Below are 14,594 nucleotides of genomic sequence, written 5' to 3' on the forward strand. Positions count from 1 at the left end.
GGCTTCCCATAAACATGCACCAAACCCCAGCACTGGGCCACTGCCCAGCTCTTTTCTCCTTATCAGAGAGTGTGGCAAGCTTGCCTTTTTTTTTTTTTAACTGCCAGTCTACCACCTAGTGACCTTCCCTGGCAGCAACGTGCCATGGGAATAAGGTGAGAGGACCTGAGGCTGCTTTAGACTTTATGATCTGGACCAGCACCTGTGCAGGGCGAGTGCAATATTAGGGTGAGATGCTCCTGTTGCAAACGCACAGGGGATCCTGCAAGAGCAGGCAAGGTCTGTGGTCCAGGGGAAAGTGCCACGACTGCGCGAGTCCCCTTGTGCCCGATCTCAGCGCCATGGGCATGCTGCTGCCGTGTCCGTGGGTGTGCTGAGCTGTTTTTCACGGAGCAAAATGCCACCCCGAATACCTCCCGGTGGCCGGGGCTGTGCCCGGTTCCGGGAGCAGCAGCAGTGGGTGTGAGGCTGGGCTGGCTGACATACACCCACACGCACACACAGCCACACACACACACACACTCCAAGCAGCCCATTTGCTGGAGGGGTGTGCATGTGCGTGCGAGGGAGTGGAAAGGGGTGGCGGGGATGGAGGAAGGGAAGCCAGGGGAAAGTCTGACACTCGGCGCAGAAGGAGCGAGACCCTCCGTCGCCGCCGGCGCCGTCGGGGAGGAGCTCGACTCTCTCGCAACGCCTACCAAAACCCAGCCACCGGCCCCGGCCCCGCACCGGGCTCACCCTGCACCTCGCCGCCGCTCCGGCTCCCCGGCAGGTACCAGGCGGCCCCCGCGGGACCCCCGCCACTTTGCGCCGCGCTTTGCCTCCGAGGAAAGGGGTGGTGGTGGTGGGTAAAAGTGCATGGGGTCCCTCTCCCCACACACGCGTATCCGTGCTTGTCCCCCCGCCGGGGGCCACCTGCCCGGCTGTCATCCAGCAGCTGGGAGGCGCAGCTGGGATGCGGGGCATCCCTCGGCTCTGCCCCGGAAGAGCAAGCACAAATGGGGTTTTGGGGTCGGGGTGAGGAGGTTGCAGTTTTGGGGAGTGGGGTTTGAAGGCTGCGGGGCTGGGTGCGGTGCGGAGGGAGGGAGAGGGTTGGGTCCTGCAGCACCGGCACCCTTCTGCTTCGTGTAGGTTTCTGGGGGTAATGCAAAGGGCAGGGTGGGAATAGGTGGCTCAAGTGCCTCAGCCAAACTGTTGCTTGCTGGAGGGGTGGCAAAATCCCTTCTTTCCTGCAGAGTCCTCCAGCGCTGCCATGAGCGCGACTCTGCTGGATGTGTCCATCACTTGGAGCAGCAGAGCACCTGGCTGGCCTGGGGTGCTTGGTGGAATGAGATTATTCTTCTTTGGCACTGACAACTCCTCTTTTGCTTTGTGCAGTAACACAAAGGGGGGTAAAGCTCCTTGTTTTGCAGCGAATATTACAAAACGAAAGTTGTTGCTACTAGAAAGGAAACATTAATAAAATCCTTTTGGTTTGAAATGGCAATACTTGTCCAAGAACAATAGAGATCAATGGGGCAATGTGACCATCAGCAGAGAGCACTTTGCTGAGAAAGCAGCAGCTCAACCCTGCATCTGTGGCTCTTACAGAGGTCATGAAGATGCAGAGTACAACTTTTGCAAGGATTTTAGCATGCCACTTTCTCTTTTTTACTACTTAACTTGCTGATCTATGTAATAGCTAAAGTGATTTGATTTTGCTGTTAACCATTAGTATGTGATTTACTATAATGTGCAATATTTTAATAGCGTTTTTCAAACTCTCATTAGTATAGTTGATGTGACTTTCATCTGCTTTCAGTTAGCTCATTTAGCTTAATACAGGCCTGATTCAGAAAAGCACTGGTCATCGTTTCCTGCAAGGTGTATAGGGACCAAGGTCATTCCCAACTATCTTTCTGAACAATCTTTCTGAAGAGGAATTTGGGTATTTTAAACCATAATTATAGTCTTACTGCCAGACAGAGGTACCCAAATTCTGCAGATGTCATACCTCTTCTTTCTTAAAGTTTCCAAAACAAGTCCTGCTCAGCCTTGATCAGGCAGAGCAGCTTGGCTTCACTTTTATTTGAACTTTATTTTGGCTTGGACATCCAGACTAGCCTGAGATCCAGGAACTAAATTTACTTTCCTTCTTCTTGCCACTGGATCAGTCCAACAGGGGTTCTCAGGGCTGGGTGAACAGAGTGGTAGGTGCACTGCTGAAGCACAGAGATGTGCCTCCAAACCAGGCAGAGAGCTTGGAGCCCAAGTCTCCCGCAGAGCGTATGAAGGCTCTGCCCATGGCATGCTTTAACCAGAAATGGAAATAGGAGCTTCACTAGAACCCTCTGCCATGTCTCAAAAGATAAGAATGACTGCTCACAGGACAGTCATCCCAGGAAGACAAAAGTGCCTTCAGTAGTTCTAAGTAAAGTGAATAAATCTCAGAAAGATGGCTGGGCGGGTAGCTGCAGTCAAAGTCCCTTGAAAGGCAATACCTGCTTTAGAGCTCCTTCTCAAGCACCAACCTCCACCTGCTTCTCTGCAGCTGTTGTGCTGACAGCCTATTTTAATTACGCTAGAATATAAAATGGAAATTCACGTTGTTCACTGTGAAAGAGCCTTTTAAAGTGTTTGAGGATGCTGCATTGTTACTACTTAGAGATTCAATAATGATAATCAAGCAAGTCAGCACTGTAAGCACCAACGCATTATGAAAAGCCAAGCCAAAAAATGAAACACTCCCCCAAAAACCTGCCCTTACTTTGGTGCTATCAGGAAAGGTATGCTCAGCATCTCTTTCCCTGTTCTATCACAGAACAAGTGGAGGTGTAACTGTCCCACAAAGTCAGGATCTTTATCGTTTAATTTGCAGAAGGTAATATTCACTGGGAGTTGCTCTGTGAGCATGCTGTCAGCTTAGGGTGTTAAAAATAATGATGTATTACTGGATTCTTTGTTAATCTTTGTTTGGTGTTTACTCTGGTTTTACTTTTTGCTGTTAAAAATAGAGAAATTGTGATCTCAGGTGTCTCTTCACCATGTACCACTGCAATGTAGACATCCCGTTTACCTGAGGCTCTGGAGAGGCTGATTCATCAGCCAGTAATCAGCTGAATTCCCAGCACATACCAACATTTCTTTGGCTAAAACCCCTAGTGCTGGAATTGGCCACCCAGCCACCTCCATAGTCTTTGAGGTTTCCTACATGAGGGAATCCTTTGGTGCTGGTTACGCAGGATTTCCCACCGCGCTCTCCTGGCAAGGCAGCCTGTGGGACAGCCAGAGCTATATTTGGTCCATTGTCTTTTTAACACAGGGAAAATGCTTAAGGGGCATGCTGAGTGTAGTTAAATCAAATAGATGCGGTGAATGTGTGATATGTTTGTTTTCCTGGCTTTCTGGACTTTTTCCAACTGTGAACAAGCAACAGAGAAGCTCAGAGCAAAGCCATGTCTGAGAGACATGCAGTGTGGTGGCTGTATTTAAACTGTGAGTGAAACAAATTTTTGCTCCATGGGTGTGCTATTTTCATCTTTTTTATACTACTGCCTTTCTGTCGTGCTTAACACAATCTCCCCCCACCCCAATATTTCTGTCTGGGTTTCATGTATTTTATAAACTAAACAATGGCAATGAGTCAGTGCTTAAGTTATCCCTATGTAAATCTTTAGCCCTTTTATTTTCCCCTCTCTATCCCTCTGTATTCAGAAAGACACCTCTCTAGTATTGTTATTTTTCACATCCTAGAGGCATGCTGAGTGAACATCCATGTGTTATCTGACAGTGGATGATAAAAAAAAAAAAAAAAAAAAGGAGAAAGAAAAAAAAAAAACCTTCTCTTCTACTCTCCCCAGTTTAGATGGATTCAACGTCACATGGAGGGGATCCAGGATGAGTCAGAGAGCAGTACTGTTGTCCAAAATTCCAGTTTGTGTTACAGCTGGGAGGCAGCATTTAGCATCATGTGGATGTATTTTCTTTTAACGGGAACTCCAAAATAATTTATGGAAGTCATATAGCCTAATGAGCAGAACAGATAACAGTAAGCCAAGAAGAACCTGGATTCCCATCTGGGTTGAATCATTGACTCAATTTGACTATCAGTGTGATGGGTGTGGTATTAAAGCCTAGAACATTATATTGACCTTAACTAAATCATTGCACTTCCCTACAGCATAACTGGAAAATGTGATTAAGATTCAGAGCTCTTCTGGTACCTAACAGTTTACTGAATAGTCGGCTTCACTGCACAGACCAAGCACACTGCATTACAGACATTTATCTGCAACCTTAATTTGCAGGGGGATTCCTAAATGGTTTGGGGTACATATGGCTAAGGATAAATTTGTGCTGTGGATCTTCTGCATACGTGGGGACCTGTAACTTGTGAGGACATTCTGCACTGCATGAATTTCACACTGTATATTACTCAGCTTTCAGTAACACGTATCCCTTTTGAATGTCTTTTTTTTTTTTTTTCTTCCTGTGTTACTGCTGTAAACACAAAGAAGAGTTGTGTGAGCTTTGTCTTTTGATGTGGTCAGTTTAAAAGCTAAACAAAAATATCCAGAATTAAACTGTTTCCAATCTAGTTGGTCAGTGAATCAGGAGCCTTGCAGGAAGCAGATGTTATGCAAGAGAAAATAGACTAAAAATTCCTGTAACATCTGAGCACACTCCGATGATATGCTCTTTTCCTTGTTGTTGTTTTGTTATTTATTTTCTTTCTGAGAGGACGAGGAGGAGGGAAGATACCATTTTCCTGGAATGTCTCCTTCCAAAACTCCTGAAGACACTGCAGCCCTGAGTCTGATCTCATCTTGCGTCAGCATAACTCTAGACTACATGCACTGGAAACAGAAAGCGTAGGATTAACTGAAAATTATACAAAACTAAGGCTGTCATGAAATGAAAGACTTGTGCCTGTTCACAGTTAATCTGTATTTAGTGACTTCAAGGGATTTAAGCATGTGTTTAAAGACAGACTGTTGTGTAAATGCTCTCTTGAAAGAAGTACTTTCCTAAAGTCTAAATCTAGAGTGAGATCAAGTCTTTTAAAAGTTAAGTGCAGTCCTGAGGGCTGATGTGGCCAAATATTCCAGCATAATCTTGGCTAGAATTTTAACATTTTGAACAGCTAGATCTAATGGTATGTGCCTACCTAGCTTGTTATATTCCCCTGGAATTTATCAATGACACACTCCATATAATTGTGGTTACTTTTTGTCCATTTAAAATCCTTTTTTGGTTTTGCAAGGGAAAGACTGCAAAGAGGGAGAATGTAAAAAATTCTTTCTCAACCCAAACCAAAAAAGCTTGCTTTTTTTTTTTCCTTCCACAATGAAGAATTAAAACAATGTCTGTTGCTCTCATGCTTAATGTCAGAATCTCTGCTAAATAATAGTAAGAAGGAATATGATGAATTTTTCATATGGAACTTATTCCCTGTAATTTTATAATGCACATATGTGAGGTTTTATGAAGACTTATACTAAAAGTCTTTAGAAGAGTATAATAAAGGAAAACTGTGTTTGTAACATCCTTTGGAATCAAAAGAGCTGAACAGCTACAGTTGAGAGAGTAAATAAAATGAAGAGGCAATGACAAATAAGATTTACAGAAAAAACAACAACAACAACAACAAAACAGCCTTGGCTATAAGGTTACGCCCCTATTTTTCTGACTTTCTTCACAATCTGTGCCATTGCAAAGTGTAACATTCTTATATCCAATCTCTGATTTCTGAAAGACACGTTCCACCTGCATATTTTTTTTAAGGCAGGTGCCTGAGAACCTTTATTAAGGACATAAATAAATCTTCAAAGCTACTAGAGTATGTTCTACTTACAGTGTGATTGCGTATTGCACCTCTGAAGATCTGTTGTTGTTTAAGGAGAGAAGACACAGTTGGGGACAAATTATTTGCATCTGTTTTCCAAATTTCTTAAAACATTGTTTTTTTCACACCAAAAAGGACTGTGGTGGTTTTACTCGGGTGGGTTACTCGGGTAGCCGAGTTTCACCACGGTAGGAAGTGCAGATAAAGTAGGCACATAAAGTAATGATTTATTACTTCTGTTTGCATAGTCTTTAGTTGCAAAGCAGTGTACATTCTCTCATTCAGAGAAGGTCATAATAATTTATCAGTAGCATTGCAGTAACATTGGTCCCAGTCCACAGTGAAGGTCCCTGTCAGTAATGTAATGAAGGTCCTCTTGCGTTGAGCACTGGTGATGTATCTAATTAAACAAACAAACAAAACCACTTACAACCAAAATGTAGGGCAAGAGTCAGCAAGCACAAAAAACTGAGATGAGGGTTCCTCAAGAAAACAAGTAACAAAAACTGTTTTATTTGGTAGAATAAACAGAGGTTTCAGCCTGTTTTTCTGTTGTTGAATAGAATAAGCATCAGGGCAAAGTTGAATTTATAATGGCATTATGAGATCCCCTATTGTGAAAGATAAATAGCAAATTTGGCCTAATGCCTCAATAAATTAATTACATTGAATTAACCTGAGTTTAGCAGATTAATTTCTGAACAATGCAGCTTCAAAGAATCCACTTTATTTTGGGGAGGTATATTATAGGGAAGTTAGAGGATTTTCTAGAGACACAAAGTCTCCACATGAACAAATCTGGAATTCTTGGATCCATTGAGCCATGTAATATTTTGAGTTGGAGACTCTAAGCCTTTGTGTTTCAACTGGAGCAGAACTTGTCTTCAAAAGAGAAAAAAAAAATCTACTAGAAATACTATGCAGAAACACAAATCTAACAGGAAGGAGAAAAAATATATTTTTTTCTTTTTTTTTTATCTGTGGAGCAGGCACACCATTTTTTATCTGGTTTTCACATATCTGAGCACATTAATAGTACAGACAGTTGGTGTCATGTCATTTGCTAAAAGCAAAAATATTGTAAGTCATTTATCTGTAGGAAAAGGCCTATTGAAAGAACATAAATCCAAGCATAAAGCTGAGCTAATAAAAGCAGATATATCTTTTACCTGTTTTCCTCCCCTAAAACTGAAATGTAACACTATTTTTAGGTAACAAGTTTTTTTGTCAATGGTTCTTTAAATCTGCATGTGTTCATTTCAGAGTTATAACTATATAAAATGGGATCCTGCAAAAGTTGTCTTGAGTGAGGGGTTTCATAATGGCCATGCTAATTATAGGAAAACCATCCAAAAAGAGGTGGGCATTAATTTAACAACAACAACAAAAAGTACTTTACATGTCCCATTGTTGGGATATAGTCTGGAGCTGAGAGTCAAACTTCTGCTGCAGCCTGGAGAAGTGGAGAGTGTCCTCGGGAACGATGGTAGCAGAGAACAATCATTGTGTTGAAAAAAAAAAAAAAAAAGTTATAGCAAGCTGCATCTTCAGTTGGTGTAAATTAGAGATGCATAATTGAAATTAATGGAGTGGTTTAGTGGTTTGTAATAGGTAAAGGCTGTCCTAACTCTTCAGAAGGACTGAGTAGCTCTAGCTCTAAAAGCTGAAAAAGGACATCAGAGATTTAAATAAACTGTATATACTGAAAGCATTTGGGGGAGTAAAATTATAAAGAGAAGCCAGGGACCCAAGTAATGAGCAAGAGTTATCACTTCTTGTGCACTGACTGGCTGATTGTGGCAGGATCCCCAAAAGTCAGAAGTCTTCAGGGATGACTGCAGAAGCCATCTTGCAGGAAGTTAGGAAGAGCATTTAAGTCTTGAGCCACAGATTTAAATGCCTAAGTCCGTTAGGGATCCTCAGTCATGAGCTCTACCAGCAGATAGGTGTCTATGTAGGGTCAGATGTTTTCTTGTGTCAAAATTAAAATAAATAAATAATAAAAATAAATAAATAAAGGGCTCTAGTATGTATTTCGGTGGTTGAGGAGCCTTCTTTTGTCTGAGGTGGCACGGAAGTGCAGATTTTCCAGTGCGTGCCTGAGCAGTGGTGTTGCTTGTGCTTGGGAGTGTGGCTTCCTCAACTCTTGTGGGTATCGATGGCTTAACAGAAAGCGTCCATGGCTTGACATGGTGGTTAGAGCATCATCTTTCAGGGATTTATATATCTGGACCTGCCCCAATTACTATTTTGGAAATAGGTGGTGATATTTCCTGTTTGATACTGAACTAAACTATTGAGTCCCACTAGTACAATACCACCTGTCCCTGAAGGAGGGTGCTAACCTCAGGGCTGGTGGATAAAGTGTAATGGGAGAGGTAGGTATTGTTCCGGTGTCAGTCTGTGAGAGAACTTGGTACCCTTGGGGCCCAGCCTGGGCTTGCAAGTCAGGTGGGCAGAGCAATGCCTCTTTTCAAACACCACAAGCACTGAACAGCTTGAGATAATCATGACCTTGTTTTATGTGCACCCAATAGCCTGGTGCCATGGGGGACGTGCTGCTAAGAAAGTTTGGATGCATACAAAGCCTTGGTAGGTAGTTTATATATTGGTTTCTAATACTGAACCTGGCAGGCAGAAGAGTCAGTTAAGGTCACAAATCTCTGTTATGAATTCAATCTTTCAGCTAAAATAATTTTAATAGGCAAGGGTGCTTTACATAACTACTGCCTGAATCATTGTGGTCTCTTCAACTGCTGTCATATATGATATATGATGTTAGAGGTTTTCTAAGACCTGATGAAATCCAAGGTGTTCTTTTTAAGACTCAATTCGTTGTTCTTTTAAGGTGAACTCCAAATTTTAAAGCTTTGAGGAAAAGCTAACCAGAAGTAATAGTTTAAATGTCAGTCTCACCTAACTGAGGAATAAATGAGAGAATTGATGCTTCTCAGAGAATTACTAACATTGTCCATGTTTAAGGATCTTTTAGGCCCTCTTTCTAGAGGAAAAGGTGCATTTACTTCTGCTGTACTGTGCTGTCTTTTTAACATGAGTGTCCTGGGTAATGCTGTTTGCAGTGTAAAGATTTGTTCTGGAGTTACTACTCTGTGGTTATAGTCCTCTAGTGACATCTACAAAAAGCAGACATACATTATCTCGCTAAGCTGCCTCAGCTTGAAAAAAAATAGTAAAAAATGAGTCTATGGTAAAGAAATATCTTTCCCAATATGACACCCAGATAATGCATACACCTTTCAGTGAAATTATGGGAGTTTTTACATGGGAAGAATTTATATCATCAGATCAAATCATTATAGACTGCTGAGGGTGAAGACTAATTAAACTCACAAAATAAAAAATATGTGAGTGGGGAAACAATAGACTGGTTTTCTTATGGTATCCCTCTGAATACTCCTGTGTCTTCTTCCCCCCCTCCAAAAACAAACAGACAAACAAACAAACAACAAAAAAAAGATTTATACTTCTAACTACAGATCAAATATTATGCTGTGATCATGAGCTGAAGCTCTGTGTCCTTTTCTTCCTGTGCCTTTGCTACAATTCATTCCTTTCCTTAAAGGCAGCACAAGCACTGATATGAAACTATTACCACAGTGATTTATTTCCTCAACCATGCTTAAAATCAATGCTGGATACTTACTGTATGGATGAATTATTGCGCTTTGGTTCTTGGTAATGACAACTTTTCTTTTTTTGTTATTTTTGGTAATGACAACTTTTCTTTATTTGTTGCTGTTGTACATTGACATGTAAGGACGAAAAATAAATACTTAGGCACAAAACATTGTTGGAAGCTCAAATGCCAGTTTCTGCACTTTTTCACAGCCTAAGAGAAAAGCAGGAGTTAGGTGCAGCAAACAGTGCAGGGAGCTTGTCTCTCTTAATCCCAAACATCTGTTTTGAAAGCTAAAAAAAAATACAAATAAAAAAATAGCAGAATGAAATTGTCGTATTCAGTTTACCATCCAAGGTAAGATTTCGCTTGTTTTATCCCGGCTTTTCTATTGCCCTGGGCCAGTGCTGGAAGCCAGCATGTCCTGTGGTACAGCTTCATTCCTCCTAGCTGGAATTGCCCGTCCTCACCTCTTTGCTGCAGCAGGTCTCCAGGTGGTTTTGAGGCACAGGACATCCTGCTCCAACCTCCAAACTCTTCTCCCCTCTGAAATTTCATTTCCTTCCTGCTCCAGTTTAACACGCTCTGGTGCTTTAGTATAAAACTCCCAGCAGGATACACAATTAATTCCCAGAAATGGCTCTGACATGATGAAAAAACTTCACACCCTGAGAATACTCTGCTCAGTAGCAATCTTGCTTGTGTGGTGTTAACAGATTTCAGATTTCAGGTCTTGTGTCAGGTTTTTGTGACAATGGTAAAAATGCCTTTGTGATAGCATTTATGCCACTGATATCACAGGCACAGCTGTTCTGTTGTTGGTCAGTGATGAAATATGGATAGCAATTTTCTTGGTACAGACAGGCTGTATTTTTATTTTTGTCCTAGGTTATCAACCTGTTTTAATGGGACTAAAACCTGCCTTAATGAGTGATGTTAAAAACAAAACAAAACACCTTTCCATCCATTCTGTCTTTTCCTTCCTCCCTTCCTTCCTTTCCCTGCACACAAGGTAAATGCCACTTAAGTGATGTGAGAAGAACATTTTGGAAAGTGCTTGAATTGATTATGTTTTGTTTTCCATCCAGGAGTTCACATGACACAAAGGAAAGTGGTGTATGACACCTCCAAGATAAACTGTTAGACTGTCTATAAAGTGTTGCAGTCATCTTTATAAGTGAAATGGCATGTGCGGCCAGAATAACTGGGATACAGTGACTTCATTTACAAGTAGCATTGTTATCTGTGGTACAAGCATCAGCAGAGAATACCATGGTCAATTGTGATGTCCTTGGGGGAAATCTCACAAGGCCTAACAGTAGGCAATGTAATATTCCTACTGTCTGTTTTCATTCAATTCTTAACAAAATAGTATTTTGATGCTTGGAATGAATGACCCGTTTTAAATTGTACTGTCTCTCTTCATTCATCTTTGAGCCACATGGGAGAAGAGGTGTGAGCACAAGTGGTTAAAAGTTGAAAAGATGCTGCCAGAGGATGGAGAAATCCATGACTGACATCTGTGGAAACAAAGATTGTTCTGTAGATCTGCTAAGGGCCCTGAAGGTGTTACTTTCAGATGGGTCATTTCCTCAGTCATTGCCTCCCGTGTTTTCTTCTAGAAGATCTGTAGCTTTTTTCCAAGTAGTTTTCTTAGATCCCACTGATGACTTGTAGTCTGAGCTTCAGGTATATCACATTATGGAAAGCGTTCCAGGGTTAACATGCATATTATGCCAGCACTCAGAAAGAAAACCAAGCGATACTGTGGAGGCAGCAGCAATCGCTCAGAGCTCTTCTTTTTGCACATGCTCAAGTTGAAGATGTGGCCTCCGTCCTGTTTTTTTTTTTTCTTTTTTTTTTTCTTGTGTATCTGTCATTTCTACCTCCTGCTTTTCTCTGAAGCTGGCAGAAAGTCCCAAAATAGGCATTTGAGTTTTTGGCAGTGTTTTTTGCCTAAGTATTATTTATTCCCTACAGAGATATGGTGGTGATTTGTATTCAGTTTTGAAGCAGTGTGTTCCTCTTGTGGTTCACATAATGTAGTTTGGGAACTCTGATGCAGAACAAACATGTTTCCTTGTTCTGAAGCTGGCTGGTTGGACAAAATTTTCTCATTTTGGTGTAGGAGGTTTATCGTTTTCAATTTCAGAAGACAAGTGCGGCAATACAGTAGAAAGGATGTTGCAGAATCTCATGTGCTTGATGTCCCCAGATACTGAATCCTACTTGGAAAATAAGTGCTAATTCATAAACAAGCTACTGGATCCAACATAAAGGCAAATGTGTAAAGTTCTGCAGTCTGTTTAATATAGGAGTTGGTTATATTTCCCTCTAACAACATTGTCTAGAAAACCATTTAAAATTATTTGAACATCTTGCTTGAAAGAGGCATGATATTTTTACCTGTATGATTCCCACAAGCTATGCTTATAATTTCTAAAAACAAACAAACAAAAAGAAAAGAACATGACTTTGATGATAATTCATAGTTGATATAGTATTGTTTTGACTATCTACAGTTCAAGGCTACTGTCCTGAAAGGGGAGAACTACACTTGTGCTGTACCAGAAATTGTTCTACCATGTTGTTTGTTTGGACAGTGTGAGGCCATCAACTTTGCTTTTCTGTTTCACTGTAATGAAATAATTTAAATAAAAAAAATAAAAAACCAGCTAAGATAAAATGAATAGAGCCTATTTTAGAAATTGACATTTTACCAAGGTGCAAGTCTCAGAGGGGTCAGGGGACATGCTTAGCATTTAGCATTTTTCCCCAGGATTATTCTAAGAAACACATATCACCCAGTACTGAAGCCTGCTCTGGTCTGATAAGGTTTGTCTACATGTGGAAGTCAACATGCTGTTAAACTAAAGTGACAGTGTACACCATGTATCTGCTTCACACTAACTCTCTGCATGATCTGTCACAGGGTACATGTCCTAAGTCTGCTCTCAATGTGAAGTAAGCTGCTTTCTAATTAAAAGCCTTCAAATATGTGATTGCAGAGTAGTCAGTATGCTGCTAATTGATGTCATCTTATGTTTGGACTCTCTCCTGTTGACAAGACCTAAATATTTCAGTTTTAAGGTCTTGGTCAGTTACTTGTAAACGTGTAACAAACAATATTTGTGTACTGTACTGTGATACAAAGTGCCCAGATGCTACATTTCAGAACAGGACTCTGTGCTCATTGAAGTGAATATACTATTTTCACTGAATTTAGGAAGAACTCCAATGTTATGTTCATGTTTTCACTTGTTTCACAATAACACCTAAAAATCCAACCTGGAATTTTTTCCCCATTCTACTATTCCTGGCATTAACATTTAAGGATTGCTTAGAGAAGAGCAATAAAAATGAAAAAGGAGGCACTGAGTCAGGTTTGATTTATGAGGAAAAGTTAAAGGATTTGAGTGTACATAGTTAGCTTGAGTTTGAAAAAGAAGAAGACATTAAATACTTCAGAAATTTAATTCCAAAAACAACAGAGGATTTGCTTAATGTTAAGGACATTCCAAAGGTTAGGATAGCAGCTCAGGAGACTTGGGGTTAATTCCATGACGTATGTCCTTAGGCAAGTCATTTCTGCTTAGATCCTAGCAAATTCCTAAAGACATCCAACTGTCACTTCTTTGTCATCATCTTTGGATGTTAGTCAGATGATACTGAAAAGAATCTAATTTAGACAATTAACTTGTTAAAAACCTTTATGTGTCTGGATCTTGACCTCTACCTGCCTCAGATATATACGTCTGTAAACGGGTAAAAACTACCGTATGTCATAAAAAATAGAGCGAGAATAACGGGTTCGGAAAATATGGGTGATCAGAAGATGTAAAAATGGGAGTCATGTAGATATAACAAGCAGAGAAACTAATTAAGATGGTATTTATTTCCCTTCTCTGTATTCAGGACAGTGATGAGGTGCTTCAAAGGGCAATGCACCCTATTTGGGGACAGTATCTCAGGCGGGAGATGAATTCACCCCAGCAGTGCCTGTCTCCATCCTTTCATGGAGGGATCCAAGACAACACATGAATTTTAGATGGTTGAAAGGAGCCAAGATGAATGTTATCTTAAGAATAAAAGGATCAAATAGCATCAACTCAGCCTGATTTTAAGGGGGAAAAATGCTTTTAATGAGTATATTTGCTGAAACATTCTTTTATAAGAATTACAGGAACCACCTCAAAAGAAGTTATATTTTCCTTCTCTTATATCTCATAAAACAATTCAGGAAGTCTTTTATTAAAAACTAACTACACGATGGAGCTCTCACTTCTCCAATTTCTGGTATACAGTCCTTGTGCAAACTAGAAACAGACCAAAAGTGTTATGGTGAACGTGCTACCAATGAATACTGTATCGAGTTAGATCTGTATGTCCCAGGTTACCTAACAGTACATTTGAAAATCAAGGGCTTTATAACTAAAAAGGAGCTGAGCAATTTAGTAAATCTATCCCTAATGTCTCATGCTTTAATACAGCATCCTTATGCTAGTTGGAAATATCTCTAGGTGGTAGCTAGTAGGAAATAGCTACCTCTTAGAAAATGATACTCAGAGAATATACAGTTATGGGCAACATGAGTTTAAAGAAAAAGAAATACGTAGAAAAATTAGAATTATTCAGAGGAGAGCAACAATAATTCTGGAAGCTTCTATCAGAGCTGCTGGAGGTCCATGTGCAAAGAATCTGTAAGATGCTGGGGCTGTGTGGACAAGTTCATCTATAAATACTGATGATGGAGATCAATATGACCCATCTGAGGTCCCTGTTAACAGATGCAATTGCACAAGTTTGCATTTCAAAGGAAGAGGAGCTATTTGTTTATTCTGCTGTAGGTGGTGCTCGGCAATAGAGTCCTCCCTAGTACTATTAGTTTTGTTACCCTGCAGGACAGCAACAACTCTTTGTGATTAGTTTACTCTTTTTGGTTTGCATTCTTCAAAGAAAAGTCCTGCTTTCATGCTTTGTCCCTCTTGTTTTGGTAGCTCCCACCTCCTCCTTACACAGCTGGACTCTTATTTCCCTCACAACTACTTGTTGCTTGCCTACTTCACTGTCTCTGCAGGGAAGGGAAAGAGAGCATCCCCTTGCCATTCAACCCCTTATCTTCTGGCTCATCTA

The 14,594-nt window shown here is 40.8% G+C and overlaps 1 protein-coding gene across 7 annotated transcripts in view; it reads left to right on the forward strand.

Annotated features, from left to right (window-relative positions):
* Positions 1 to 443: 443 nt before the first annotated feature.
* The window catches only part of SEMA3D (semaphorin 3D), a 148,735-nt gene continuing 134,584 nt past the window's right edge, over positions 444 to 14,594 (forward strand). For 2 of the 7 annotated variants that reach the window (XM_035549423.2, XM_035549424.2), the window contains exon 1: positions 508 to 772. The gene's annotated coding sequence lies outside the window, so the exon portion shown is untranslated. Of the gene's footprint in view, positions 773 to 1,235; positions 3,475 to 14,594 lie in introns of all 7 variants that reach the window. The other 5 variants (XM_050716799.1, XM_050716798.1, XM_050716806.1 and 2 more) reach the window with 4 other exon arrangements.

This window comes from Cygnus atratus, chromosome 1 (assembly GCF_013377495.2).
Source record: "Cygnus atratus isolate AKBS03 ecotype Queensland, Australia chromosome 1, CAtr_DNAZoo_HiC_assembly, whole genome shotgun sequence".
Lineage (NCBI taxonomy): Eukaryota > Metazoa > Chordata > Aves > Anseriformes > Anatidae > Cygnus > Cygnus atratus.